Below are 11,140 nucleotides of genomic sequence, written 5' to 3' on the forward strand. Positions count from 1 at the left end.
TTCCGGTAATTGAGTCACGTGGTGTTGGGGATGGCCACAATGGGGTTATCAGTGGTTCAGTGATGTTGGTCTGGTGGAAGGAATGGTAGGAGAGGGGGTGAGAGAGGGAGCCTTATTTTTTGTTGACCGCTTTATACACTATTTTTACACCCAATAAACTTACAACACTCAGCCACTGGATCGGCGTGAATCATTTATAAGCAGCGCGTCCGCAGGTTGGTCTCCCCTGCTTAGCCTCTCGGTGACTAAGTTGAAGTTGCTGTTAGTCACCTACACAGGAGATCAGATCAGGAGATGTACTGCTACCAAAACCCGCTAGTCTGCTGTCTGATTGTGAGGTCAGGTTGATCTGGGATCAGCTCTTTCAGCTGTAGTTTCTCCGCCAAAGTTCTCCTCTCAAACGGGTCTTGGAGGAGTAGTGCTCATGCTCGCCTGTAGAGACTAGTTCTGACGAGGACGCACAATTTGGGGCAAAACCGATTCTGCCCATGGTTGAATCTATTTGAGGACGCTGATTGGCTAAATTGTATGTCACCCATTTATATCTTTAATCAACAATTGGCTAAACTCCTTCACAGACGTGGGCGATTTCTCCAGTGCCCCAGAGCTGCTGAGACATGCAGAGAGGCGGAGAGGACGTGCAGGAAAAGCATATATTTTACGCAGATATCATATTTTACACATATTACTGGGTGCATTCCATATTTCTAAAACACAAATATTGACGAATTGTATAATTTATTATTAATATTTTTATTTTCTGTGGCTGAATGGGGGGCTGTGCCTTAGCGCCCTCTATTGGCCACCCCCCACTGTTTGTTTCTTACATTTGTTTTTTCATTTAGTCATGCAGTTACACTCTTTGTCCACAAGAGGACTCCCCCTGTTTCCTTTGGTGCTAAAACCATATTAACACATCCATCCTGTACGATTAGTGCTAAAATACAAAGAGATAAAACATTTAATAACCAACTACTGAGATTATTATTAGTAATATGTTATTCCTCAAATGAGTGCTTTTATTTTTGCGGTGAATTGCTTTGCGTTAGTAAAAGTGGTCCAAGGTGCAGTTTACTTGCCATGTGGTCTGTATGTTGCACGTGAATTACCTGTGGGTGGATTGTGAAGTAATTTAGTACTGTAACATATTTTGGAAAATACAGGGACACCATGGTGCCATATCCCCCTTTGAGACCACAGTCATACTTTAAACACGCCCCTACCGCTCTGCTGTAAATTCACTGAATACCCAAATAAGTCATCCTTTCATTTTTATTTCAATTTCACTTAACTCTCTGACCGGTGTGAGGCATCATTGTTCTGGAGGGAAATACAAATTCCAGATTCCAAAGTTATAACAGGTGTCATCTAGTTCTACTGCAAATATGTCCATTTGAAAATGGGGAATAGTATGAGACAGCTACATTTGCTTAAATAGGGTCTCATTAAACTGAAAAATAGTGGGCAGGTTCTCTGCATATCAACTCCTATTATTAAATGTTTCTGTTTCAGCACCACCACGTACGGTACTAACCTGGTGTTCCATTCTACATTGTTGATATGTAACTCATGGAAGTTGGTGAGTGTTTATCTTCAACTCTGATCTCACCCAGTATCTTATACGCACATCTCAGCCTCTGAACTCCTGCCCACATCTCGGTTCGCATTTTGTCAGCAACTCAAAGGTAAAACAGGAAGATACATCTTAATACAACAAAACAAAACTATAGAAAGAAAATACGTCATGGGGTATATGAGGTTATGGGGAGAGTAGCATGAGGAGATACTGAGCAGTAAACTGCATGAATGGCAAATGTGATGTATCTTAATTGGAGAATATCCCTTAAAGTATATAACTAGCGACATGCATCTAATGGCCTGGTCAAAGTCAGAGTACTGGATCTTAATGGTGGATGCTTTTGCACAGTAACTGAGGAGAAAGAAACACTCAGCTCATTTGGTTACTGTGAGTTTGTGGTTGTTTTATTGAGAAGAGCAACAGTTCTCAGGTACTCAGTCAGTAAGTCTCTTTTCTTGTTCTCAAACAGGAATTTTATACAGGGTAGCAGTATTATACAAAGAGGTCCCATGTCCTTAATCTGTGCTGCACATTCATTTCCCTTTAATTTTAGGTCACTTGCAAAAACTTAATGGTGTTGGAATGTTTACAACTGTGTGCAGGGCGATCGCCTATATGTGTATACATATGTACACATCAGGTGTGCTCTGGAAAAGGTCTGAAAACACATTATGCACACCAAAAATAGTTTTTATTATGTACATGTTTGATATACGCGATACACATTTTCATCCCAAAGCCATTAACGATAAAAAAATATCCCAATATGCAGTATGACCCATTCTCAGTAGCATAAAAATAAAATAGATTTGGATATTTATACAACAAACTGATGTTAAAAAGGAGTCCTAAAAGCATAGAGCAATTCTACATGAGAATTTTTACTGGAGACCCCTTGTAATAGTTATTACTGAGTGTTGCTTTATAAATGTATAAAGAGCATTTGAACAGTGGTTTCTAGTTGAGAAGGCACACAAACATACAGGCACATACTGGCAAAAATATCATTAAATCAAAATTAAAAATAACTTGTAAACTAACATTACATCATTAGTCTTGAGGATTTTTTATTGATATTTTTTTAAGACTGGACAACACAGTATACATTATCATCCTGCATCACTCACACCTAGAGCTAGGTATTGTTTCTGTACCAGCGCACAGCAGATTGATTAACCTCTGATTGGTCTGTAACAAGGAGAAGGAAAACAGAGCAACAGCAGGGTGAACCAAGCACAGCGGCTGCCACATTGGTGAGATAGTTAGCTAGACATGCTAATGTCTGCAGTTTTGGTTTAGATTTTTCCTTTAAAGGCTAGCTCACTGTCAACCAAGGCCTTGTTAACGATGTATATTTGTGCATACTTTGGTTTCACCAACAGCTTAAAGCTACATTAATCAATATTTTTTATTGAATGTTATTATCCTATGTAACGTGGGAGATGTTATTCATCCCAACAGCTCTGAGGAACAATCAGCCTCTTTAGGTTGCTGTTTTTATTTAGTTTTTTCATTTTGCGGACTGCAAATTTAATGTATGGTTGAATCTCATGGCTCTCATCAACCCTGTTTCAAGCATTAAACAGCTGTTTGTATATGGTACCTTCACAGTAACAAACTGATAAACAAAAGTGTAACATTTTGCAAGCTAAAAAGGCCTAGTGTTCCATGTCTGCTGGATGTTTATGTAGGCAATTATTTGATAAGAGATCAGCCATAAATAACAATGGATTGTAGTGGACTTTAAGGGAAAGAGAGTAACCATGGTGACGCGACGTCAGGTTGGGGGATAAAGGTGAGAAGGAAGCGAGTGTGTTTTTGTCATGTTTTGGGAGTGGAAATGAACGGTAACAAAGGCGTGGAGCCAAAAAGAAAAGTTGCTACACTTGTTTATTCCGGCGCTCCTACAGGGTTATTTGACGGTCTTATGTATACGTCAGCTCAGATGTAGCCAACAATGAAGCCTAGTATGAAGCAGGTTTGAACCCATTTTTTACTGCAATGAAAGCTGCTCACCAACACAGAATGTGGAAAAAAAACCTACACTACCAACTGCAGTGCTCATTTGAGTAAGGCTGACTGCTCTCCCGCAGTGATGACATTGAGAATAAAAAACATTACGTTGGAACGCGCCAAAGCCTACAGCTGAACCGTGACAGAAAAGTACTTCAAACCTTTTCTCATGATGGAATGAAGGATCGAAGTGTCAACATGCTCTGTCACCACCTTTAAGTTACAGTTTGGTCCTGCTAACGCTTTTTCTTGGAGGGACCACATTTCAGATTGGGATCATTTACTCTGTGCCACATGAGGTACAATTGAGCTGGAAGGAATCTGTGTACCAGTAAAAGTTCTTTATAATAGCAAGGATCGTATTGATCTCGTGTGCTGAAGATGTGCAGTCCTCTCGTATGCACACCCATATGAGAAGAAGGACTTAGTCCTGCTTTAGCGAGACACATCCCCATGTAAACATCATCAAGGGGGAGAATAGTAATGGACTGGGACATATTGTATATGACCAAAGCTGTGTAGCCAGACAGGAGGAAGCCCCCACCACCAAGGAAGGGGGGAAATGAGTTTGACTCATGTAGCTGAACTGGGACAAAATACTTGCTTGATTGCACTCTATATGGCCCCTCATTCGCGATCACATAGCCAGTAAAGAGGTGCTTGCCTCCGTCGTTGTCCTTGAGGCCTTGGAGATACACGACCACGTTGTTTGTGTTGGCATAGACGTCATCATCACCATTTAGCAGGAAGCGAGCGTTAGGACAGTTTCTTTCCATCCATTCCAGGAAAAGTATCTGCTTCAAGGTGAGGTTGTAGAATACTTCATTAAAGTCCCATTGGAGGATGTCATTGTACTCTCGTTGCTCCAGCTCAAGTAGTTTGTTTAGTCTCTCTTTCTCAAATCCAGTATTCATTGTTCCAGTGGTGAAGATTCTTCGGATCCACACACCATTGTGTAACCTCTCTTTAGCCCAGGTTTTACGCAGCACCTCTCGGCGGTCGTAGTTCACAGGAGAACTTTTAATGACGAGCAGAAGGAAGACTTCTGCAGATTTATCAACTCCTCCACATTTGTCAGGAAGGTCCAGCAGCATGGGGTAATGGCGACAGTGTTGATAATAGAAAACGTCTTTTAAATCACCAGAAAAAGAGCTGAAGCCTGTGATGTTGGCAGCAGACGTATTCCTTTGACATTTTGGCCAGGAGTACACATAGGAGTTATTTGTGGAGGGTTGCCTTACTTGAATGTTCTCCTCTTTCACATCTATGTTGAGGTGGATGTTTTTGTGGTCAAAAAATTCATTGCAGAGATGGAGGACCAGTAGACCAAGAGCTCCCACCAGCAACAAAGTTCTTACCCTGATGTTTCCCATCCTTGAAACTCTGTAGTGACAAAACAAAGTTTTCTTATCAGAACATCTCAGTATGACATAAAAACAACTAATAAGCCAAATTAGTTAATAACTGCTGAGGTGAATTAAGATTAAGGATCACAGCTGCACACATTGCAGCACTGTCTACTGTACACAAAATCAATTTAACAGAAATAAATGTGGGGAGCCACAGTTTCATAGATTTGTGCACTACCTGATCAGTGCAAAGTAAACCAGCAGCTATAGAAACATATAATATCACAACAAACTCACCCAGAAACTCTTCTCAGGAGTTGGTGGACCAAAACAAAACTTAGAGATGAGTGAATATTGGACTTACATTTGACAGATAACACGTGACTACACAAAGAGACGCATGTTTTTCTGTTCCTGCTTAATGTATAAGTGGGCAATGTGCTCACACATTATTCACAAAGTGATTAAATGATGTAGCATCAAAGCAGTTTAAGTACTCCTTGAATAACACTTTGAACTATATGAAATAGCCTTTCATATAGTCTCATAAAAGTTTCCTATTAGCACTGGTTTGATGTATTGTTCACATTGTTTCAACAAATCTTAATATTTGCTGTCAAATCAATTCACAAGCTTTGCTGTCAACAAATGAATCAAGTTCCTGTCTATGAAGGGTGTGGAGAAAAACATAATGAATGTTAGGAAAGTTTAAGGTGTCACTTTCTTAATCATCAGAATTAGAATACCATTAAGAACCTGGACTGTATTAGCCATCAACTCAATTTGGCTGTATGTCCCTTTGTCCTCTAATAATCATGTGTCCGTAAGTGTTGAACAACTACATTGTAATTGTGTCAGCAAACTGTGAACTGTGGACACATTTAAATACTTTAACTCAGCTCTTGCTGTATTATATTTGTTGTAAAGGGGTAAACAGTGGAAACCTTATGAGACAGTGCAGCCATCATTTTTCTGAACAAAGCAGCTGCTGTGCCACTTTTAGTGCACCTGATCCGCTGCAACTCAAACATCCAACTCCGCTGTTAACTTAGAAAGCACCAGTTTAAAAACTAACGTCAAAGTTAGCACACAGCAGAGTACTTTGTTAGTCTGTTGGTGTTTCCTAAGCCAATATCGTGCAAATTAACACTGTACTTCCTGCTCATTCTGCAGCATTATTTCAACTAACAAATAATTTACTGGAGAGGCAACAGATAGTCTGAAAGCGGTTTTAAATATCCAAAAGATTTTCTTTCTGAGCCAGAGGCAAGAAATATAGACTGTAGAATTTTACCTCATTTTAAATCTACAATATGAATATGTCCCCTCATTTGAAAAGCACATATTTGTAGCATCAACTGTTGCTTGACCTGCCTCTCTTAAAAACGATGCATAAAAAGAGACCTTTCTGTTCCAAAAACACAAGAGTTGGATCTGAAATGAAAACATGTTTACTGTTTGAACTTTGTCTTATAATATGAGGTGGGTGAATGCCCGTAAATTAAAGCTTTCGTGTATTTCCTCTTAGTGCTTGAATAACAAGCAGAGGCCAACAGGAGCGAGCAGACTGAGCGTCAGAGCAGACATGAGGTGGCTTGGCATCTCCTGCAGAATCCTCACATGCTGCACTATTACAGTACATAGGGTGGAAACAAACCAAATGCTTTCATGTCTCCCAAAATGGGTGGAATATGTTACATATAGACGATGTCAGGTATTTGATCATCAAAACAAACTAAATTCAGCGAAGCGTGAAAAAAAGGAAAGGCCCAACCAAATATGACATTCACTGTCAAATGTCAAATGACACACCTAGACTTAACACTCACTTCTCCCTGTAACTAAACAAGAGGAGATCCTGCAGATCCGGCTTTATTATTGACAGTATATAGTAAATTATGTTTACAACATGTAAACCTATTTTTGTTACCAGATATCTAAATGACCTGCAGTTACATTTTTGGTCAGTCGGCTAATAACGTGAAGACTTCACTTTCATTGTTCTTCCTCTAAGTTTCTGCTATAGTCCTCACAGGGTTTATACAATCATGACAGGTAATGACACTGTAATCTGAAATCTGTTGTACAATTTGTATCACCCACACAAGAAAGTGGAAACGAAAACAGTCTCATTTATAAACACTGGTGAAAAATAACTAAAGAACTGGAGGCAACTAATATATTTATAGAGTACTTCCATTTTATGCCACTCTATACTTCTACTTAGGAAAATTTCAGACAGAAATATATACATATATATATATATATATACATATATACATACATACATACATATGTATAGATACATACATATACATACATATATATATAAACATACATACATGTATGTATATACACATATGTATATATATATATATATATATATACACACACATATGTATATATATACACATATATACACACACACATATATATATGTGTAATAAGATTTTAAGTCAGCCCCTAGTTACATTTCAAATTGTCCATCATTTCACAAAAAAAGCAAAAATAAAAAAAGATTACAGAAAAGTCCACAACATTTACAACAGATTTATTCTGCAGTACTTTAGTGTTTTCTTCTTCCTCTCCCATTATTCATTTAAGAAACTCTCAGACGTATCTTTGGAAGGGCCCGGCCCCTAGTTTGGCTAAGTGGGATTTGCTTTGTTGAGAGATCGTAGAAACGTATGGAAGTATAACTATTATAACCTGTAACCTTTTTGATTCAAAGTATAACCATTAAACATATATGCTGTTTTATTTCTTGATAGAGGTGATTAAACCTATAATCTGTTTTAATTCATAATAGAAGTGATTAACCATATAAACTGCATAGACTCTTTATATAAAATAGTCACTCAAAAAGTATCCTTCCTCTTCGTAACAGGACCAAACCAGTTACAACCAGTTACATTCTGTGTCTGACTTAGAAAGAGGAGGACTCATGTGAGTGACACATGAACCTGAAGGAGGTACTAGCCTCAGAGAGGAGCATAAAAGCAGCAGAAAAACTGAGTGAGATTGGGCTTTTATCCCCCCAACTAGACTTAGGGATATTTTTCCCCTGAGAAGTGAGATTGAGCTTTTTTCACAACAAGAGAGTGGGATAGACTTCTTGAATAAACAAGAAGACCCATTTGCTGTCTTACCCACTTATAGGAGGACAGAAGACCCTTCTGCTATCAGAGAGGGACGCATGAGGAAGAGGAAAGATAGACCCCCAAAAATGCAGGAATGTCAAGAGAGCTGACTGAGAGCCTGTAAAAAACATGCAGGAAGACAGCAGAGCAGAGCAGAGAGAAGAGAAGAGGAGGGGGAGATACCAGGAGAGACCTGGATTATACAGCATCGCGAATCAGTGAAAACTGATTAGAAGAAAGACCCCTTTGAAGTAGGAGTGTTAGACTTGGTCTTTGTAGCACAGAAACTGTTTCATTAACTTGAGATTGTAGTATGTGATTGTTGTGTGAAAAACTTGAATAAAAACACAGCCTTACAATTAGTAAGTGTCTGAAGCCAAATAAAGTATTCTGGTTCTCTAAAACAATTTAACCCTCTTCCCCTGTCCATAAATGGTGTGATAAGAGGTGACGACTGAAACATGCAGAGGAGCTTAAGATAAGTTCCCTGGGTGAAGACATGGCAGCGTTAGTCATAAAATGGTGAGATGTTCACAATAGGCAATAGTAAAGTACAGACGAAGTACATAACTATTACATACAGGGTGCTAGGGTTGCATCCCATTAAGAGCGCCTAGGGCTTTGCCGTAAAAGACTCTTAAAAAGACAATAATTCCGAAATCCTAACGATTAAGCCACGGGGTGAGATAAAAGACCGACGGTATTGTCCTGACAGCGGAAAAAAGAATCTAATTCTTGCCAGTGGGACAGCCGACGGAGTGACCATCGTGTTAGGTGCGTAAGACTTCCCCGCTTAGACACGGGGCAGGAGCCGCTCGAGCTTCAGCTTTTATTGTAATTGAGTATTTTTCCATCAATGTATTTGTACTTTTCTGTAAGTAGCTAAAAACAATGATTGTTTCCATAAACCCCAGTTTTTTGAATAAGCACACAAATATATAATGGAATAATAATATACATTGTCGGGTTTAAGGGCAGAATCATTCGGCCCGCATAAAACATTGTACTGGCAGACTTTTATCAGGATAATGCACATTGTCCTCACTGGATCCAGTGCATTGATGCAGATTTTGTCTAAGAGGAAGTCGTATTTTGAAGGATCATGTGTCAACAACAGCATACCACTCCAGGGATAGTTACCTACCACTGAACAAGTAGCATACTACTCCAGGGATAGTTACCTATCGCTGAACAACAGTAGCACACCACTCTAGGGATAGGTACATACCGCTGAACAACAGTAGCATACCACTCTAGGGATAGTTACCTATCGCTGAACAACTGTAGCATACCACTCTAGGGATAGGTACATACCGCTGAACAACAGTAGCATACCACTCTAGGGATAGTTACCTATCGCTGAACAACAGTAGCACACCACTCTAGGGATAGGTACATACCGCTGAACAACAGTAGCATACCACTCTAGGGATAGTTACCTATCGCTGAACAACTGTAGCATACCACTCTAGGGATAGGTACATACCGCTGAACAACAGTAGCATACCACTCTAGGGATAGTTACCTATCGCTGAACAACTGTAGCATACCACTCTAGGGATAGTTACCTACTGCTGAACAACTGTAGCATACCACTCTAGGGATAGTTACCTATCGCTGAACAACTGTAGCATACCACTCTAGGGATAGGTACATACCGCTGAACAACAGTAGCATACCACTCTAGGGATAGGTACCTACTGCTGAACAGCATACCATCGACCACTTTTCGATCTCGGCGTCACTCCCTCAAACACTGAATTAAAATAGCATTAAGAGTGAAACGCTGAATTAAAATAGTATCAAGGACAGAGTAATAGAACTGTATCACAGGCTTGTCAACAAGTCTTATACACATTTATAGTTAATTTGAACTGCATGAACTCAAGGGCAGAATCATTTATCAAGAACAAAACATTGTACAGGCAGACTTTTATCAGGATAATGCACATTGTCCTCACTGGATCCAGTGCATTGACGCAGATTTTGTCTGAGAGGAAGTTGTATTTTGAAAGATCATGTGACTTTTATGTTTAACTCACATAACGGAATATTCATAACGATGTCATATAGACCAGTCTCTGCAAGATATAACCATGAATAAACAACTAAAATATAAGCTTTGATTAATACAAGACGGATTCAAAATACTTTTTTTTCCTGTCTGTAGCGTTGTTTTTCCGACCCAAGCGTTGATCTGAAATGGGCTTGTAGCCAATCAAGGAGGCCTATCACAATTTGATGTAATAAAAGTGTATCAATCAAAGCTTGACTAAAATAAAGATGTTACTGTTAGGCTATCATAAATATGTCCCGTTACTTTAAAACGGAAACTCCCCGGAGAAGTGAGTAACGTTATAACATGTTAGCTATAGCCAAGTGTACAAACAGCATTAGACCTTGACGTTGTTTGTATAATTAAGTAAGTGTAGACTGCTTACCGTTAAAGGAGATAATTCCTCTCGTGTGTCTCTGTAGCTCCAGTGACTATTGATAAATCCAGTGTGCAGCAGCATGTCACCGCTGTCAGCATGTTGGGCGGTGCCAGTTTCTGCTGTTCAGTCGACCCGCAGGAGAGCGTCATCTCTGTCTATCTCTTTAGTTGGGCGTATGCCCATATTTACTGATATCACAGCCTACTTCTATGCTTTTATTCAAGCAGTATTTTTACACTGTGGCATGGGCCTACTTTTACTTACAGTTCTTTTTTAACAGTTGCTAACAAGCATTTACTTCAGGGGTGCCCACACGCTTGCGAGTTACTTTTAAAATGACCAAGTCAAAATGGTCTACCTACATTCAAAATGCTAAATATCTATCTATCTATCTATCTATCTATCTATCTATCTATCTATCTATCTATCTATCTATCTATCTATCTCTATAGTGAGTATACTTTATATTTTACAATATATATTTACAATATATGTTGGCGTACCTTGCATAACTGCATGAATCCTCATGGCACAATACAATTCTGTACATTGTTGGTCATACCTTACTCTGATGACTTGCACTGAATGGAATCAACCAGGGTTGCATAGTCCGGACAATAGCTG

The 11,140-nt window shown here is 39.2% G+C and overlaps 1 pseudogene; it reads right to left on the reverse strand.

Annotated features, from left to right (window-relative positions):
• Positions 1–1,965: 1,965 nt before the first annotated feature.
• Positions 1,966–10,612, reverse strand: LOC137890741 (N-acetyllactosaminide beta-1,3-N-acetylglucosaminyltransferase 3 pseudogene; annotated as a pseudogene).
• Positions 10,613–11,140: the final 528 nt, after the last annotated feature.

The sequence above is a fragment of the Cebidichthys violaceus genome, unplaced genomic scaffold, assembly GCF_023349555.1.
Source record: "Cebidichthys violaceus isolate CVI_PGR_0920_01 unplaced genomic scaffold, fCebVio1.0.p SCAF_68, whole genome shotgun sequence".
NCBI classification, from domain to species: Eukaryota; Metazoa; Chordata; class Actinopteri; order Perciformes; family Stichaeidae; genus Cebidichthys; species Cebidichthys violaceus.